This window comes from Sorghum bicolor, chromosome 4, assembly GCF_000003195.3.
Source record: "Sorghum bicolor cultivar BTx623 chromosome 4, Sorghum_bicolor_NCBIv3, whole genome shotgun sequence".
In the NCBI taxonomy this organism is placed as follows: domain Eukaryota; kingdom Viridiplantae; phylum Streptophyta; class Magnoliopsida; order Poales; family Poaceae; genus Sorghum; species Sorghum bicolor.
In genome coordinates this window covers 17,369,011-17,387,943 of record NC_012873.2, presented here as the reverse complement: position 1 = coordinate 17,387,943, position 18,933 = coordinate 17,369,011, and positions in this window count along the sequence as shown.

Sequence of the window (18,933 nt, the reverse complement as noted above, 5' to 3'; positions counted from 1 at the left end):
AAGTGGTAGTGGCCGAGAGCTATGAGGACACTATCAAGCTCAAGGAAGAAATTGTCATGCTCAAGAAAGAGTTGCAAGAGCAAGCCAAGCACAAGACCATTGTGATTGAGTCACTTGATCAAGACAAGAAGCTTGCATATGAGAACAAGTTGCTCAAGGAAGAAAATCAATATCTCAAGCTTGGTTTGATGTATGACAAGCAAGAAGAAGATGAGATATTCATCTTGGATGAGTTAACTAGCAACAATGACCCAATCATCAAGAAGCTAACTATAGAGAATAGCAAGCTCAAGAAAGAGAAGGAACATCTAACCAAAGGGTTAGCAAAGTTCACAAAAGGGAAGGACCTTCAAAGTGAGCTTTTCATGAACACCGTCATGAAGATGGACAAGAGTGGGATTGGCTACAAGGCTCATCAAACAAAGCTCATCAAGTCTCTAGCCACTCATGATCAACCAAGCAAGCCAAAGCCAAAGAGATGCTTTGAGTGTGGTCAAGAAGGACACTTTGCTCATGAGTGTAAGGCACCACTACCACCACCCTTGCCCAAGCATGCTAGACCATTTGCCTTCAATGCTCACTACATTGTAAGGAAAGACAAGAGTGGCAAGGTCAAGGTTAGCTTCATGGGGCCGCCCAACAAGCAAAGGCTAAAGAAGATTTGGGTGCTAAAGCAACTAGTAGAGAAGGTCAAGGGCCCTAAGCAAATGTGGGTTCCTAAATCTCAAGCTTGATCTCTTGTGTGTAGGTGAACTACAAGACTGGTGGATCACATTGGGTAATTGATAGTGGTTGCACTCAACATATAACCGGCAATCTCCGGATGTTCACCTCTCTTTATGAAGATGTTGACAACCAAGAGAAGATTACATTTGGTGACAATTCAAAAGGCAAGGTCAAGGGACTAGGAAAGGTTGCTATATCAAATGACAACTCCATCACCAATGTGCTCTATGTGCAATCATTGAGTTTCAACTTGCTCTCGGTTGGACAACTTTGTGATCTTGGTTTTGAATGCTTATTCAAGAAGAAAGAAGTAATAGTGACCAAGAAGGATGACAATGAAATGATATTCAAAGGCTTCCGACACAACAACTTGTATGTAGTTGATTTCTCATCCGATGAAGTTGATGTCAAGACTTGCTTATTCACCAAGACCTCACTTGGTTGGTTGTGGCATAGAAAGTTAGCACATGTTGGAATGGGCACACTCAAGAAGTTGATGAAGAAAGAATTGATTAGAGGCTTGAAGGATGTGACATTTGAAAATGACAAGCTTTGTAGTGCATGTCAAGCGGGCAAGCAAGTTGCAAACACTCATCCAACCAAGGCCTATCTCTCTACTTCAAGAGTGCTTGAGCTACTTCACATGGATCTATTTGGACCAACCACCTATGCTAGTCTTGGAGGCAACAAATATTGCTTGGTCATAGTTGATGATTTCTCCTGGTACACTTGGACATTCTTCTTGCAAGACAAGGCCGAAGTTGCATCCATATTCAAGAAGTTTGCAAAGAATTCCCAAAATCAATTTGATGTCAAGATCAAGAAAATTAGAAGTGACAATGGCAAAGAATTTGAGAACACCAACATAGAAGAGTATTGTGATGAAGTGGGGATCAAACATGAGTTCTCCTCAACATACACACCACAACAAAATGAGGTTGTAGAAAGAAAAAACCGGACATTGATCACCTTTGCAAGAACAATGCTAGATGAGTACAACACTTCGAAAAAGATGTGGGCCGAGGCAATCAACACCGCATGCTATGCATCAAACCGACTCTTTCCTCACAAGTTCCTAGAGAAGACACCATATGAATTGCTCAATGGGAAGAAGCCCGATGTCTCATTCTTTAGAGTGTTTGGGTGCAAATGCTACATCTACAAGAAGCGCCAACACTTGGGCAAGTTCCAAAGAAGATGTGACATTGGCTACTTGGTTGGCTATTCATCAAAGTCCAAGGCATATAGGGTCTTTAACCATGCCACAAACATGGTTGAAGAAACATTTGATGTTGAATTTGATGAAACTAATGGCTCCCAAGGAGCAAGTGATAATCTTGATGATGTAGGTGGTGAACCATTGAGGGATGCCATGAAGAACATGCAGGTGGGAGACATCAAGCCAAAAGAAGATGATGATGTACATGTCATTGAGTCATCATCCACCTCACATGTACCTCAAGATGAAGACAAGGATGTGAGAGATGCTCATGAAGACACCCAAGTCACTCATGAGCAAGCGGTGGCACAAGCACAAGATGTTGATGCTCCCCAACCAACCCCTCAAGTGGCGCCAAGAAGATCATCACATCTCCTCCAAGATCACTCTCAAGATCTCATCATCGGGAGTCCATCACGTGGTGTAACTACACGTTCTAGACATGCTTTATTTATTGAACATCACGCTTTTGTGTCCCTTGAAGATGAACCAAAGACTATAGAGGAAGCTCTTCGTGATGCGGATTGGATCATGGCCATGCAAGAGGAGTTGAACAATCTCTCGCAACCAAGTATGGACACTTGAAGAGCGACCCAAAGATGCAAGAGTTATTGGAACAAAGTGGGTCTTCCGGAACAAGAAGGATGATCAAGGCAAAGTGGTGCGCAACAAGGCAAGGCTCGTGGCAAAAGGCTTTTCACAAGTGGATGGTCTTGACTTCAGTAAAACCTTTACATCGGTGGCAATACTTGAAGCAATCCGCATCCTACTTGCATATGCATCTAGTCATGATATCAAGCTATTTCAAATGGATATGAAAGGTGCTTTTTTAAATGGCTATATTAATGAGCTTGTCTATGTTGAGCAACCCCCCGGTTTTGAAGACCCTAGGTACCCCAAGCATGTCTACCGGTTGTCCAAGGCTCTCTATGGTCTCAAGCAAGCTCCTAGAGCTTGGTATGAGAGGCTTAGGGACTTCCTCATTGAGAAGGGCTTCAAGATTGGGAAAGTTGACACAACACTCTTCACCAAGAAAATGAATGGGGAAATCTTCATTTGCCAAGTTTATGTTGATGATATTATTTTTGGCTCTACTAATGAAGATTTTTGCAAGGAATTTGGTGATTTGATGTCCAAGGAGTTTGAGATGTCCATGATTGGTGAGCTATCCTTCTTCCTAGGATTTCAAGTCAAGCAAATGAAGGAAGGAGTCTTCATCTCTCAAGAGAAGTACACACAAGATCTTCTCAAGAGGTTCAAGATGATGGATTGTAAGCCAATCAAGACTCCCATGGCATCAAATGGGCATCACGACTTGGATGAGGGAGGTAACCCAATTAACAAGACTCTCTATCGCTCCATGATAGGAAGTCTACTCTACCTCACTGCATCTAGGCCCGATATCATGTTTAGTGTGTGTATGTGTGCTAGATATCAAGCAATGCCTATGGAATCTCACTTGATTGCCGTCAAGAGAATTCTTAGGTATCTAAAATACACACCTTTCCTAGGCTTGTGGTATCCCAAAGGTGCAAGATTCCAACTTGTAGGCTATTCCGATTCGGATTATGCCGGGTGCCGGATTGATAGAAAAAGCACATCCGGAGGGTGCCACTTCCTAGGTAGATCACTTGTCTCTTGGATGTCAAAGAAACAAAATAGTGTTGCCTTATTAACGGTCGAGGCAGAATACATTGCCGCCGGTGCTTGTTGTGCACAAATACTCTACATGAAACAAACTTTGCTAGACTATGAAGTAGTACTAGATAAAGTACCTTTGTTGTGTGACAACGAAAGTGCCGTAAAACTTGCTAACAACCCGGTTCAACACACCCGCACAAAACATATTGACATCCGCCACCACTTCCTTGGGGATCATGTTGCTAAAGGTGACATCTCTCTAGAGAATGTGGGAACGGAAAATCTATTGGCGGATATCTTCACAAAACCCCTAGATGAAGCTAGGTTTTGTATGTTGAGAAATGAACTTAATGTGCTTGATCTCTCTAACTTCACTAAAAAATGAAGTTGTGTGTTGAAACTTGTAAATAGCTTTTGTTTTGCATATCATGCATACTAAAACTAAAATACAAAAAGATTGTGTGTAGGGCTTGTCTAACATGGTTAAGATAACCCCCATGTGTGTGTGAAAAAGCTTAACCTTGGATCAAACTTGACAAGCATTAGTTTACTTTCGAGTATTGCATTTCACCTCATATCATATGCATGCTTGTTAGTTGACCGTTTTTTTTGTTTCGTTTTTAGCATCCGCTGTGTTCGTCCATAGATAGGGGGAGCATTCAAAGCTCATTATAATTTAAACCCCTAGCTTTATGGCCATACGATGCTCCTTGGCGTTTTCACTTGACTATTTTCATAAAAACTACTAAGCCTAAGGCTAAATATTTGTGAAAATTTGAGGGTTTGAGAAAGGTCACTCATACCAGTTCCACTTGGTGTTTATTTGTGTGTCTTTGAAGTTGGAACTTGGTTGGGTAAAAGTCGGGCGAAGTTCAAAGTTGAAAAAGCACCCAGAGGTGCACCGGACGATGCACCGGACGCTGTCTCGGTGCGTCCTGTGCTGTGAGTTTGCAGGTTTGCACTCACCGGATGCAGGAACAGTCTCCCTACAGCGTCCGGTGAGGTGTGTCCGGTGTTCACCAGGCGTGTCCTAGGGCACCGGACGCTAAGGCCAGCGTCCGGTGGCCATCGTCCGGTGGTCTGGCATTTTGAAAACCTCCCTGCGTTTTAGTCTGGTGGTCACCGGACGCGTCCGGTGCCACATTAGGAGCGTCCGGTGACCCCGTGGCGGGCGCATATAACTCGCGCCCGGGGATGTCTCACAGACGGTTTTCTTTCCTCCTCGCGTTTTCGCTGACTCACTCCCGTGCCCTAAGTCGCCGGACCGCCACCGCCCGTGGTTTTCTTCCCTCTCTGGCGACCTCTAGCCTCCCCCTACGGCTAGATTCACTCCTATTGACACTAGCTAACACCACTTAGATACTAGGTTGTCATCCCCAGCATGGTGCTAGAGTGTACAAAGGTATTTATAAATGTAAAGGCTCTTTAGAAAATAATCTATTCTATCCGCAAGCGCACAGATAAAACACCTCATTGTAGCATTTCACCAGGACAAGTATTCCTGGTATCGTTATTTATAATTTTTCTTAAGAGAACAAAAGGGATGAAATTAAAGATAAAATCTATCAAGGCATAGACTAGAGATAAACTTGCAAGAACATGATTACTAATGAGAAACTCGTCACACAGTCACTTACTTTAGCAGGGGGGTAAACCATAAAGATAATGATAATGAATTATAAGTTCAAGGGTAAATAACACAGCGATTAGAAAATAGACTACTCCTCATATATGTAGGTGATGTCGGATTAGCTAGAGAATGGAGTCTAAGTTATCTACTATCTACTAAGTCATAATCTACTCTAGTTATCTACAAGATCATATATAGCATAAAAGACTCTTCATTCATGTATAAGGAACATTGCTAAAGTAAATCAGAACATCGCAAGACTTACTCCGCAATACCAGTTTTGCCTGTCCTATCAATGGAGGGTGGACTATATAAGAATCAACGAAGCTGTCACTATCGCGAACTACCACATGACCCGGCCAATAGGATACATTTGCAGATAAATAACATCTAAGCACCACGCTCACATGTGATCTATCACTTAACTCCCTCGCGTCAAGAGCTAAGCGCTTTGCAAACTTATACATAAACTCATTATCAATCATAACTATATCAAATATAGAACTAGAGCAAACTAAGAACATAATAATTAGAGACATAATGCAATTAGAACAAAGTATTAGAGAAAGATATGAATAATACCAATCTTTATTACCGAAGATCCGAATCCAGAGCGTAGTGCTCTACTTCTCTAATTGCTATCTAATCAAACCTCTAAACTTGAAGGATTAGGGAGTAACTAATTCTAATTCTCTGTGGGAGAGAAGCTCTAAACCCTAACTTTGATGGCTACCTCTGATAATGATTTCTTCTCTTCTCCTCTCTCCCCCAGGGGTGGAGGGGCCTTGGTTATATAGTCCTTTCAAGTGAATTTGGGCCGTTGGATCAAACCGACATTGATTGCATGGTTTAGATTGATCCTTTAGGTCGGTGGAGCTTAGTCCCGAAAGAGAGTCCTGATCCAACTCTAACAGGGGGCGGGCGCCCAGGTCAACTGGGCGGGCGCCCAGTGCCTGGCCCCGTTCGGCCTCCGCTTCCTTCCCGTGGTTTCTGGTGTCTTCTAGATTGAGGAAAATTGCGCGGCACATAATTATCTCGTTGTAAACATGACATGTGGGCCTTCTCTCCATATTCTCTGATAACCCCCTGCAGAAATAGATAAACACCAAAGCTCGTGAAATTCTATTAGATAAAACCCTAATTCTAGATGTTTGGTCCATATTGATCCTTTTCCACGTTTATTTGATTATTAATTTTAGTACTTAAGGACCGTCAACAACTCCAAGGCCTCCCCTCTTCCCTCTCCTCGCACAGGGACTCCTTTCTTGCGAAGTGGTTAGGGTTTGGGTGAGTTCTAGATTTCTTGCCCTCAAGGTGTTCGCTTAAATGTGTGAATGAATTGAATTGTTGTTTTTGACGTCGATTTGATTCGTTCTATCCCAACAGCACCTTGAGGAGTTGGCTCGCGTTCTCTGGCGGATTCCGATCGCGATATTTCATCCGGAACGCGTCTCGTCATCGGATCGTAAGCCGTTCGCGCCCGTTCTTTATCTAATCTTGTGATCTATAGGGCTCTCTCACCTCTAGCTATTACGTTTGCTTATATATATCTTATCTATCCATCTCTTGCAGCGCAATTGATCTCTCGTGCCAGTTTGTCATTTGTCGGCAGTTGTTTCAGACAGTTGTTCTTACGATGGCTCGTTGCAAGAACGTCAGTGGTCCGGCAGCCAGCACTGGTGGTTCACCAGGAGGTGATGGTGGAGGTGATCCTCCCCATCGCCTGTCAGCGGCAGAGAAGGGCAAAGGAAAGAAGCTAGCCACCAAGAAGAGGAAGGCCAGCGACAGAGAGGCAGAGGTTGCAGAGGCAGTTGCAGCAGCAGCTGAGGCAGCAGAGAGAGGTGGATGCTCAGGTGCCCTGAGGATTGGGGCCAAACTCACGCCACGTCAAAGGCGTACAGTTCTTGAGGCAGAGGCTCTACACTAATCTCCTCCTAGCACTATCATGCTAGGAGGTCAGCGTGTCAGGATTGCAGTTCGCGACCCAGCTCAGGAGGATCCGGACATAGACACAGAGGCACAGGCAGAGGGCCCGGTAGAGGTTCAGCAGTAGGAGCAGCCGCTCAGGAGGTCGACTCATGCTCGTACTCAGGCCATCCCCAGGACTGGTACGCAGGGTCAGTCTACCTCCGCTGCTCGCTCTACTCCAGCTCGAGGCACTCCAGCTCCTCGTCAGGCACCAGTGAGGATACACAGGGACTACACCCAGGTTTCAGCTCGAGAGATCCAGTAGCTACGCTTTGTTCCCTTCCCACTTGGTTTCCAGCTGCCAGGGATCCGAGAGCTAGTGCCAGGTTCTACACAGTGGTTTAGGAGGACATCTACGAGGCTCTGGTTCGCTCACAGGCTCAGTTCAGGGAGCACAGGGTCTTGATCTTGAGATTCTAGGGAACGTAGTCGGTGCGGACATCAGGCAGTACTTCACATATCTCCACGGTCTCCCAGAGTTGCTTGCTCTACCTGGTACCTACTGTGAGGAGTGGGTCAGAGAGTTCTATGCCTCAGTGTGGGTTTATCTTGATCACAGCTACATCCACTACGCACTTGCAGGCACAGACTACAGGGTGACAGCTCAGAGTGCGAGAGAGGTCCTTGGTTTGAGAGCCTACCCCACCAGGATTCACCAGCTGTGCTGCGGGAACTTCGAGCCCCCTCGACGTCCTCACAGTGGTGAGATACCACCGGTTGACTTTGTGGCTCCTTGTTTCCGTCAGCCTTTTGGAGAGGGCTCCAGCAGGACAGTGGGTGACTTGACTCGCCTAGCCAGGATCCTCGACTTTGTGTTGAGGAAGACGCTCTTTCCCAGGACAGGCTACAGAGACGGCTTCACCAGGATCCAACAGTGGTTGGTAGCCCACCTCATCTCGAAGACTCCTTTTGACTTGTGGGATCTGATAGTCTCAGAGATTGAGGATACTATTTCAGAGAGCTTCAGGGGTCGGCGTCAGTTGCCGTACGCACACTGGATCACCATGCTCATCCTTTGTGCTAGACCCGTACCTCTTCCAGCTCACCTGCAGAGAGAGTTGTCAGACTCAGACACGGTGTTCCCCCACTATGACCCTAGGCAGATGATGATAGCACACTACGACCTTCGAGCTCCTCCACCTCCTCCAGCAGCACGTGGCCAGGTGCCACCACCTTCTCCTAGGGGCACTCGCAGTTCAGGAGTAGTTCCAGAGACTGAGGAGGAGCAGGATATCGCCATTAGGGCGTTTGCAGATGCAGAGGCCGAGGAGGAGTTTGACTTTGCCTCAGACAGCTCAGACGATGATTATCGTCTTCCAGTGCCAGACCTTGCTCCGAGGACGCATGACCATGAGGCAGGAGGTTCCTCGAATGCTACAGACCCCGCACTGCTAGCTATTTTAGAGGGGATGAGGGCAGATCAGCGCAGAGCAGCTGAAGAGCAGGCCAGGAGGGACAGGGATCAGGCTGCTATCAATGCAGCTGTTCAGGCCAGACAGGATGAGCTTCAGAGGCAGTTCCTAGCTTTCCAGGCACAGCATACAGCGATGATGGCCGCTCTTATGGCCGCCTCAGGGATTCAACTTCCACAGATTCAAATTCCAGGCACGTCGTCAGTTAGGCCGTCTACTCTAGCGCCGCAGAGTCAGTCTCTGCCACTTCAGCTCCCCGCTCAGAGTCAGCCATTCTCAACGCCACATCACCATGTTTCCCAGGGTGCTATCTCGTCTGGCTTTGAGCAGGTACCGCAATTTACGCCTCTCCGCTCTGGATTCACACCTCAGTCAGCGACAGCGTCACAGCTCGTGTTGGACTCGTCGGCAGGCCAGCACATCAGTTTTTCGTATAGTGCTCTGACTGGTGACCCTACGCCTCCACCCCTGCAGGCTCCTGCAGCTTTTACGGTTCCAGTTGAAAGGATCAAGATGCCCAAGAGGGGGGGTGAATTGGGCTTCTCTAAAAATTTAAACAACCTATAGGCTCCAATTCAACCCCTTGTGCCAAGTTTGACTTAGAGAGCTACCGGATAAAAAGTTTTGCAACCTAGTTCCAATCCTATTCTAGCATGGCAATTCTAAGAATGTAAAAACACAAAGTAAATGCTAGAAAGTAAAGGAGTAGTGGAAGAAAGTGCTCGACGATGTTTTGCCGAGGTATCGGAGAGTCGCCACTCTCCACTAGTCCTCGTTGGAGCACCCGCACAAGGGTCTTGCTCCCCCTTGCTCCGCGCAAGGACCAAGTGCTCTCTACGGGCTGATTCTTCGACACTCCGTCGCGGTGAATCGCCCAAAACCGCTCACAAGCTTGACACGAGCCACCCACAAGAACTCCAGGCGGTCTTCGTGCCTCCAATCACCACCGAACCGTCTAGGTGATGGCGATCACCAAGAGTAATAAGCAAAGAACTCTCACTTGACCCAAATAAGGCTCTAGAGAGTGGTGGATGCACACTTGACTCTTGGAATTCACTAGAGAAGGATTCTCTCAAGAAATCACTCAAATCTCAATCCTCTCTAGGCTCTTGCAACTCTCTTGCTCCACAACAAGGTTCTCTGATGTTCAAATGGGCAAGAGACCTCTCATGGACGAGGTGGAGGAGTATAAATACTATCCACGAACTCCAAAGGTCGGCCAACCGTTTTCCACTGAAAACGGGGTCACCGGACGCACATTATGTTGCACCGGACGCACTGCACCGAGCGTCCGGTGCTTCATAACGGCTACCTGTACTTCTCTCTGACAGGTCACCGGACGCTAACTCCCAGCGTCCGGTGCACCGTCCGGTGCTCGAGGGAACTTTACAAGCTCCCTGCGCATGGGACCGGACGCTACCTGGTGCGTCCGGTGCTCAGGGGAACTTTACAAGCTCCCTGGGTATGGGACCGGACGCTACCCGGTGCGTCCGGTGCTAGCGTCCAGTGCCTAACCCTAAGCACGGAACTGTCCCAGCGGCTAAGGACCTCACCGGACGCACTCACAGAGCGTCCGGTGCAGCGTCCGGTGCCCCTTTGGGCACCCAAACTTCGTCGAAACGCGATCGTTCCAAAACGAAGTTGGTTCCTCTCGATCTAAGGACTATCTCTGAGCTGCCTAGTGCTAGGTTTACCAAGTGTGCACCACACCTAAACCTAAAGCCTTGCCTAAGTTAAGCTACTAGATCAAAGCCCCTCTTAATAGTACGGTCAAAGGAAAACAAAGTCCTAAACTACTCTAAGTGCCCTTCTTCACCATATGGCACTTAGACCTAGTCTAGTCTTGACGATGTCCATCCGTCCTTTGAAAACCGAAACGATTTCCACTATTAAGTTGGCATGTACGTCCCTGTTCATCGAGTACCTATTTACCATGACCTTACCTATGACTTTGCCTCTGCAAAACACACGTTAGTCATAGTAATCAATAATGTCATTAATCACCGAAATCACTAGGGGCCTAGATGCTCTTTCAATCTCCCCCTTTTTGGTGATTGATGACAACCTCGAGTATGAAAAGAGTTGAGGTTTTTAAAGTGACTTGGTTTCAATAAGCATATTACAATAAGAACAAAGGGATTAGTCATGCTTATATCAACCAAGTCCAATACCCTGCAACCAAATATGTGAGTGGAATACTACAGGATATAAACATAAGGCTCATAAGTACATCGGAGTAAAACACGAAAGCAAAGGTGATATGAGCCAAAACACATGACATTAAGATATCACAATAACCACAAGTCATGTCTCACAACCGTAGTATCTCACAAAAGTTCAATGCATGAAAGTAAACGTGATGCATGATAAAGATAAAGTAGCACACATAAAAAGTATCTCAAAAGAATAAACTCCTAAACACCCTCTCTAGCTCCCCCTAACTCCTAACTCTCATACGTACTCTCTCCCCCTTTGGCATCAAGCGCCAAAAACCTAAGAAGTCGGTGGAGGATAGGAGTCCCTCGGCACGGCCACGAAGCGAGCTGCATCATCTGAACTGTCGGCCGTCGAGGCAGAGGAGGTGGAGTGACCCTCTGAAGCTGTAGGAGCTGGTGAAGCGGTCCGAGTCTGCTCTGGAGCTGTCACAGGCTGTGCTGGCTGCTGGAGTCCGGCTGACGAAGCAGGCACGGGCTCGGTCGCGGTAGCTGTCGTCTCTGGTACTGTAGAAGACGGTGCAAGCTGCTCGGACGACGCTACAGACGACGACAGAAGCTCTGTAGTGGTAACTGGCGCCGTTAAGACTGCAGGAGCCTGCAGAGGAGGAGGCGTAGGATCACCAGTCAGAGCACTGTAGGTGAAGCTGAGGTGCGGATCTGTCTGCGAGTCCCACACAAGCTGTGACGCTGATGCTGACTGAGGAGTGAAGCCGGAGCAGAGAGGAGTGAACTGAGGTACCTGCTCAAAGCCTGAAGAAATAGCACCCTGGGAGACCTGGTGCTGTGGCGTCAAGAACGGCTGACTCTGAGCTGGTAGCTGGAGAGGCTGCTGTGACTGACTCTGAGTCTGAGGCGCTGGAGTAGGTGGCCTGACAGTCGACGTGCCTGGGAGCTGAATCTGCGGTAGCTGAATCCCTGAGGCGGCCATGAGAGCGGCCATCATCGCTGTCTGCTGGGCCTGGAAAGCAAGCTGCTGCTCCTGAAAGGTGAGAAACTGACGCTGGAGCTCATCCTGCCTAGCCTACACGGACTGCATTGATGCCAGCCTGATCCCTATCTCGCCTCGCCTGCTCCTCAGCTGCACGGCGCTGATCCGCTCTCATCCCCTCTAAGATAGAAAGCAGGGCAGGGTTCGAAGCACTCGAAGAACCGCCTGCCTCGTGGTCGTGTGCTCTGGGAGGGAGATCTGTCACTGGCGGCTGATAGTCATCATCTGAACTGTCTGACGCAAAATCAAACTCTCCCTCAGCCTCTGCATCGGCGAAAACTCCAATCGCTATGTCCTGCTGCTCCTCTGACTCTGCAACTGCTGCTGTACTGCGGGTGCCCCTAGGAGAAGGTGGGGGCACCGGTCCACGTGGAGCACGAGGAGGAGGTGCAGCGCGAAGGTCGTGGTGCGCTCTCAACATCTGCCTGGGGTCGTAGTGGGGGAAGACGGTGTCGGACTCTGTCAACTCCCTCTGCAAGTGAGCTGGCAGGGGCAGTGGCCTAGCACGAAGAATCAGCAGGGTAATCCAGTGTGCGTACAGCAACTGACGCCATCCCCTGAAGCTCTCAGAGATGGTGTCCTCTATCTCCGAGACGATCAGATCCCACAAATCAAACTGCGTCTGGGAGATGAGGTGAGCGACGAGCCACTGCTGGATACGAGTGAAGCCGTCTCTGTAGCCTATCCTGGGGAGAAGAGTCTTCCTCAACACAAAGTCGAGGATCCTAGCTGGGCGTGTCAAATCTCCCACTGTCCTGCTGGAGCCCTCCCCAAAAGGTGGACGGAAACAGGGAGCCACGAAGTCAACCGGTGGTATCTCACCACCGTGAGGTCGACGAGGGGGATCCACGTTCCCGTAGCACAGCTGGTGAATCCTGGTGGAAGAGGCTCGCAGTCCAAGCACCTCTCTAGCCCTTTGAGCTGTCACTCTGTAGTCTGTCCCCGCCAGTGCGTAGTGGATATAACTGTGATCTGGAGAAACCCACACTGATGCGTAGAACTCTCTGACCCACTGCTCACAGTAAGTGCCGGGGAGTGCTAGTAACTCTGGAAGTCCGTGGAGGTAGGTGAAATACTAACGAATGTCTCCTCCAACCACGTTCCCCAAAATCTCAAGGTCTATCACTCTGTGCTCCCTGAACTGTGCCTGAGAGCGAACCAGTGCCTCGTAGATGTCCTCCTGGACTACTGTGTAGAACCTGGCACCGGCTCTGGGATCCCTGGCAGCTAGAAACCAGGTGGGAAACGGAACGAACCGCAGCTGCTGGATCTCTCTGGCTGACACAAGAGAAAGATCCCTGTGGATCCTGACTGGCCTCTGTCGTGAAGCTGGAGTGCCTCTGGCTGGTGTGGCATGAGCAGTGGAGGTAGACTGACTCTGCGTACCAGTCCGAGGAGTGGCCTGGGTACGAGCGCGAGTCGACCTCCTAGGGTCTGCTCCTCCTCCTGCTCCTATGCTGGACCCTCTGCCTGGGTCTCTGTCTCAGGGTCTGGATCCTCCTGAGCCGGATCCCTAACCACGAGCCTAATCCTCTGTCCTCCAATCGTCACGGTGCCTGGAGGGGATCCATGGAATGCCTGTGTCTCAAGAACTGCACGCCGCTGCCGTGGTGTGAGGTCATCCCCAATCCTCAGGGCACCTGAACGACCACCCCTCTCAGCTGCCTCAGCCGCTGCTGCAACTGCCTCTGCGACCTCTGCATCTCTGTCACTGGCCTTCCGCTTCTTGGTGGCCAGCTTCTTGCCTTTCCCTTTCTCTGCCGCTGACAGGCGACGGGGAGGATCACCTCCACCATCACCCCCTGGGGAACCTCCTGAGCCAGCTGCCGGTCCACTGACGTTCTTGGTACGAGCCATTGCAAAACAAGCGTCCGACAAACAACCGACTGACTATGGAGAACAACGCGCTGCAGAGAATAGACAAGATAGGGTATATATAAGAAATTATAACAACTAGTGAAGAGTAAACCCTATAGATCACAAGATGAGATAAAGAGCGTGGGCGAACGGCTTAGGATCCAAGACGGGATGCGTTCCGGATGGTATATCGCGATCGGAAACCTCTGGAGAACACAAATCAAATCCTCAAAGTGCTGCACGAGTGAGACAATCGAAATCAAGGTCAAATCCTCAATTGACTCCTTTAGCACATAACAACAAACACCTTGGGGGCATGAACTTAGGCAACTCACCCAGAAACCCTATATTCCTGCGAGATTGGATCTCAACCGAGAGGAGAGAAGAAAGGAAGCCGGGGGCGAGATCTGGCCGCGGGGGGAAGAACAAGATCACCGGAGAACGAAGGGATCGGCGGCGGCGGCGAGATGGCGACGGGGCTAGGGCACGGGCTCGGGCGGAGGACAGAGAAAAGTAACTGCCCGAGAAAAGCCCCAGGGCACGGGCTTTATGCGCCCGCCGCGGGGTCACCGGACGCTCTTAATGTGGCACCGGACGCGTCCGGTGACCACCGGACTCATGCGCAGAGAAGGTTGCAAATTTGCATTGCACCGGACGATGGGCACCGGACGCTGGCTTTAGCGTCCGGTGCTTCAGGTCACGCCATGTGAGCACCGGACGCACCACATCGGACGCTGCAGGGACACTGTTCCTGCGTCCGGTGAGTGCAGTCTGGCACACTCACCGCACCGGACGCACAGAGGCAGCGTCCGGTGCATCGTCCGGTGCTCCTCTGAGCACTTTCTCAACTAAGAACTACGTCCGACTTTGACCCAACCAAGTTCCATTTTCAAAAACACACAAGTAAACACCAAATGGAACTGGTATGAGTGACTTCTCTCAAACTCTCAAATTTTCACAAATATTTAGCCATAGGCTTAGTAGTTTTTATGAAAATAATTCGAGAAAATCACCAAGGAGCATCATATGGCCATAAAGCTAGGGGTTTAAATCACAATGAGCTTTGAATGCTCCCCCTATCTATGGACGAACACAGCGGATGCTCAACGAATAACCAAAAAGAAACGGTCAACTAACAAGCATGCATATGATATGAGTTGTAATGCAATACTTGAAAGTAAACTAATGCTTGTCAGGTTTGATCCAAGGTTAAGCTTTTTCACACACACAAGGGGGTTATCTTAACCATGTTAGACAAGCCCTATATGCAAGTTGGATTTTAGTTTTAGTATACATGATATGCAAAGCAAAAGTTATTTACAAGTTTCAACACACAACTTTTATCTTTTAGTGAAGTTGGATAGGTCAAGTATATTAAGTTCATTTCTCAACATACAAAACCTAGCTTCATCTAGGGGTTTCGTGAAGATATCCGCCAATTGATTTTCCGTTCCCACATTCTCTAGGGATATATCACCTTTAGCAACATGATCCCTAAGGAAGTGATGGCGGATGTCAATATGTTTTGTGCGGGTGTGTTGAATCGGGTTGTTAGCAAGTTTTACACCACTTTCGTTGTCACACAACAAAGGTACTTTGTCTAGTACTACTTCGTAGTCTAGCAAAGTTTGTTTCATGTAGAGTATTTGTGCACAACACGCACCGGCGGCTATGTATTCCGCCTCGGCCGTTGACAAGGCAACACTATTTTGTTTCTTTGACATCCAAGAGACAAGTGATCTACCTAGGAAGTGGCACCCTCCGGATGTGCTTTTTCTATCAATCCGGCACCCGGCATAATCCGAATTGGAATAGCCTACAAGTTGGAATCTTGCACCTTTGGGATACCACAAGCCTAGGCAAGGTGTGTATTTTAGATACCTAAGAATTCTCTTGACCGCAATCAAGTGAGATTCCATAGGCATGGCTTGATATCTTGCACACATACACACACTAAACATTATATCGGGCCTAGATGCGGTGAGGTAGAGTAGACTTCCTATCATGGAGCGATAGAGAGTCTAGTCAATAGGGTTACCTCCCTCATCCAAGTTGAGATGCCCATTTGATGCCATGGGAGTCTTGATTGGCTTGCATTCCATCATCTTGAACCTCTTGAGAAGATCTTGAGTGTACTTCTCTTGAGAGATAAAGACCCCTTCCTTCATTTGCTTGACTTGAAATCCTAGGAAGAAGGATAGCTCGCCAATCATGGACATCTCAAACTCCTTGGACATCAAATCACCAAATTTCTTGCAAAAATCTTCATTAGTAGAGCCAAAAATAATATCATCAACATAAACTTAGTACGCTACCTGGTGCATCCGGTGCTAGCGCCCGGTGCTCAGGGGAACTTTACAAGCTCCCTGGGTATGGGACCGGACGCTACCCGGTGCGTCCGGTGCTAGCGTCCGGTGCCTAACCCTAAGCACGGCACTGTCCCAGCGGCTAAGGACCTCACCGGACGCACTCACAGAGCGTTCGGTGCAGCGTCCGGTGCCCTTTTGGGCACCCAAACTTCGTCGAAACGCGATCGTTCCAAAACAAAGTTGGTTCTTCTCGATCTAAGGACTATCTCTGAGCTGCCTAGTGCTAGGTTTACCAAGTGTGCACCACACCTAAACCTAAATCCTTGCCTAAGTCAAGCTACTAGATCAAAGCCCCTCTTAATAGTACGGTCAAAGGAAAACAAAGTCCTAAACTACTCTAAGTGCCCTTCTTCACCATATGGCACTTAGACCTAGTCTAGTCTTGACGATGTCCATCCGTCCTTTGAAAACCGAAACGATTTCCACTATTAAGTTGGCATGTATGTCCCTGTTCATCGAGTACCTATTTACCATGACCTTACCTATGACTTTGCCTCTGCAAAACACACGTTAGTCATAGTAATCAATAATGTCATTAATCACCGAAATCACTAGGGGCCTAGATGCTCTTTCACCAGTCACCACTACTGAGCGCCTGTCGTCGTCAGTAGCCTCATCTGAGCAGCTTGCACCTTCTTCTACCGTGCCAGAGACGTCCGCTACAGCGACCGAGTCCGTGCTAGCCTCGTCAGCAGGACTTGAGCAGCCACCTCAGCCCGTGACAGCTTCAGCGCCCCCAGAGCAGACCCAGACCGCTTCACCAGCACCTGCAGCTTCAGAGGGTCACTCCACCTCCTCCGACTTGACAGCCGATGGATCAGACTATGCAGCTCGTTTTGAGGCCGTGCCGAGGGACTCCACTGCTCCGCCTCCACCTCCATCTTCTTAGGTTTTTGGCGCTTGATGCTAAAGGGGGAGAGGATTACGAGTATGAGAGTTAGGGGGAGCTAGAGAGCTAGAGCTAGAGAGGGCTGTTATTTTGATATAATTTTTGTGTGCTACTCCACCATGCATCATGTTTACGTTTTTGCATTGCATTCGTGTGAGATACTCTTATGCTTGTGAGATACACTTTGGTTGAGAGACATGACCTTTTGCTTATTTGTGATATCTTTATGTCATGTGTTTTGGCTCATATTACTTTGCTTCCGCGTTTTTACTTCGATGTACTATAAGCCATTTGTGTTTATATCTTGGTGTATACATCTCACATATTTGGATGCAGGATGGTAGACTTGGTTGATATAAGCATGCCTATTCCCTCTGCTCTTATTGTATCATGCTTATAGAAACCAAGTCATTTGAAAACCTCATTTCCTTTCATACTCGAGGTTATTGTCATCAATCACCAAAAAGGGGGAGATTGAAAGAGCATCTAGGCCCCTAATGATTTCGGGGATTAATGACAATATTGATTACTATGACTAACGTGTGTTTTGCAGAGGCAAAGTCATTAGTGAGGTGATGGTAATAGGTACTCGATGAACAGGGACATACATGCCTACTTAATAGTGGAAATCGTTTCGGTTTCAAAGGATGGATGGACATCGTCAAGACTAGACTAGGTCTAAGTGCCATATGGTGAAGAAGGGCACTTAGAGTAGTTTAGGACCTTGTTTTCCTTTGACCGTACTATTAAGAGGGGCTTTGATCTAGTAGCTTGACTTAGGCAAGGCTTTAGGTTTAGGTGTGGTGCACACTTGGTAAACCTAGCACTAGGAAGCTCAGAGATAGTCCTTAGATCGAGAGGAACCAACTTCGTTTTGGAACGATCGCGTTTCGACGAAGTTAGGATGCCTAAGTAGGCACCGTACGCTGCACCGGACGCTCTGTGAGTGCGTCCGGTGAGGTCCTTAGCCGTTGGAGGATTTCGGCGCTTAGGGTTAGGCACTGGACGCTGGCACCGGACTGACCGGGCAGCGTCCGGTCCCATACCCAGGGAGGTTGTAAACCTGCCCTGAGCACCAGACGCTAGCACCCGACGCACCGGGTAGCGTCCGGTCCTAAACTCAGGGAGTTTGTAAAACTCCCCGGAGCACCGGACGGTGGCACCGGACGCTGAGAGATAGCGTCCGGTGACCTGTCAGACGTAGGTACAGTTAGCCGTTGGGTGTCACCGGATGCTCGGTGCAGAGCATCCGGTGCAACATCAACAGCGTCCGGTGACCCCGTTTTCAGTGGAAAACGGTTGGCTGACCTTTGGACTTCGTGGGTGTATTTATACTCCACCTCATCCATAAGAGCTCTCTTGCCCATTTGAACATTAGAGAAACTTGTTGTGGAGCAAGAGAGTAGCAAGAGCCTAGAGAGGATTGAGATTTGAGTGATTTCTTGTGAGAATCCTTCTCTAGTTGAATTCCAAGAGTCAAGTGTGCATCCACCACTCTCTAGAGCCTTGTTTGGGTCAAGTGAGAGTTCTTGGCTTGTTACTCTTGGTGATCGCAATCACCTACACGGTTCGGTGGTGATTGGAGGCACGAAGACCACCCGGAGTTCTTGTGGGTGGCTCGTGTCAAGCTTGTGAGCGGTTTTGGGCGATTCACCACGACGGAGTGTCGAAGAATCAGCAAGTAGAGAGCACTTGGTCCTTGCGCGGACCAAGGGGGATCAAGACCCTTGCGCGGGTGCTCCAACGAGGACTAGTGGAGAGTGGCGACTCTCCGATACCTCGGCAAAACATTGCCGAGCACTTTCTTCCACTACTCCTTTACATTCTAGCATTTACTTTGTGTTTTTACATTCTTAGAATTGCCATGCTAGAATAGGATTGGAACTAGGTTGCAAAACTTTTATTCGGTAGCTCTCTAGTCACACTAGGCACAAGGGGTTGAATTGGAGCTTATAGGTTGCTTAAAGTTTGAGAGAAGCCCAATTCACCCCCCCTCTTGGGCATCTGATCCTTTCATA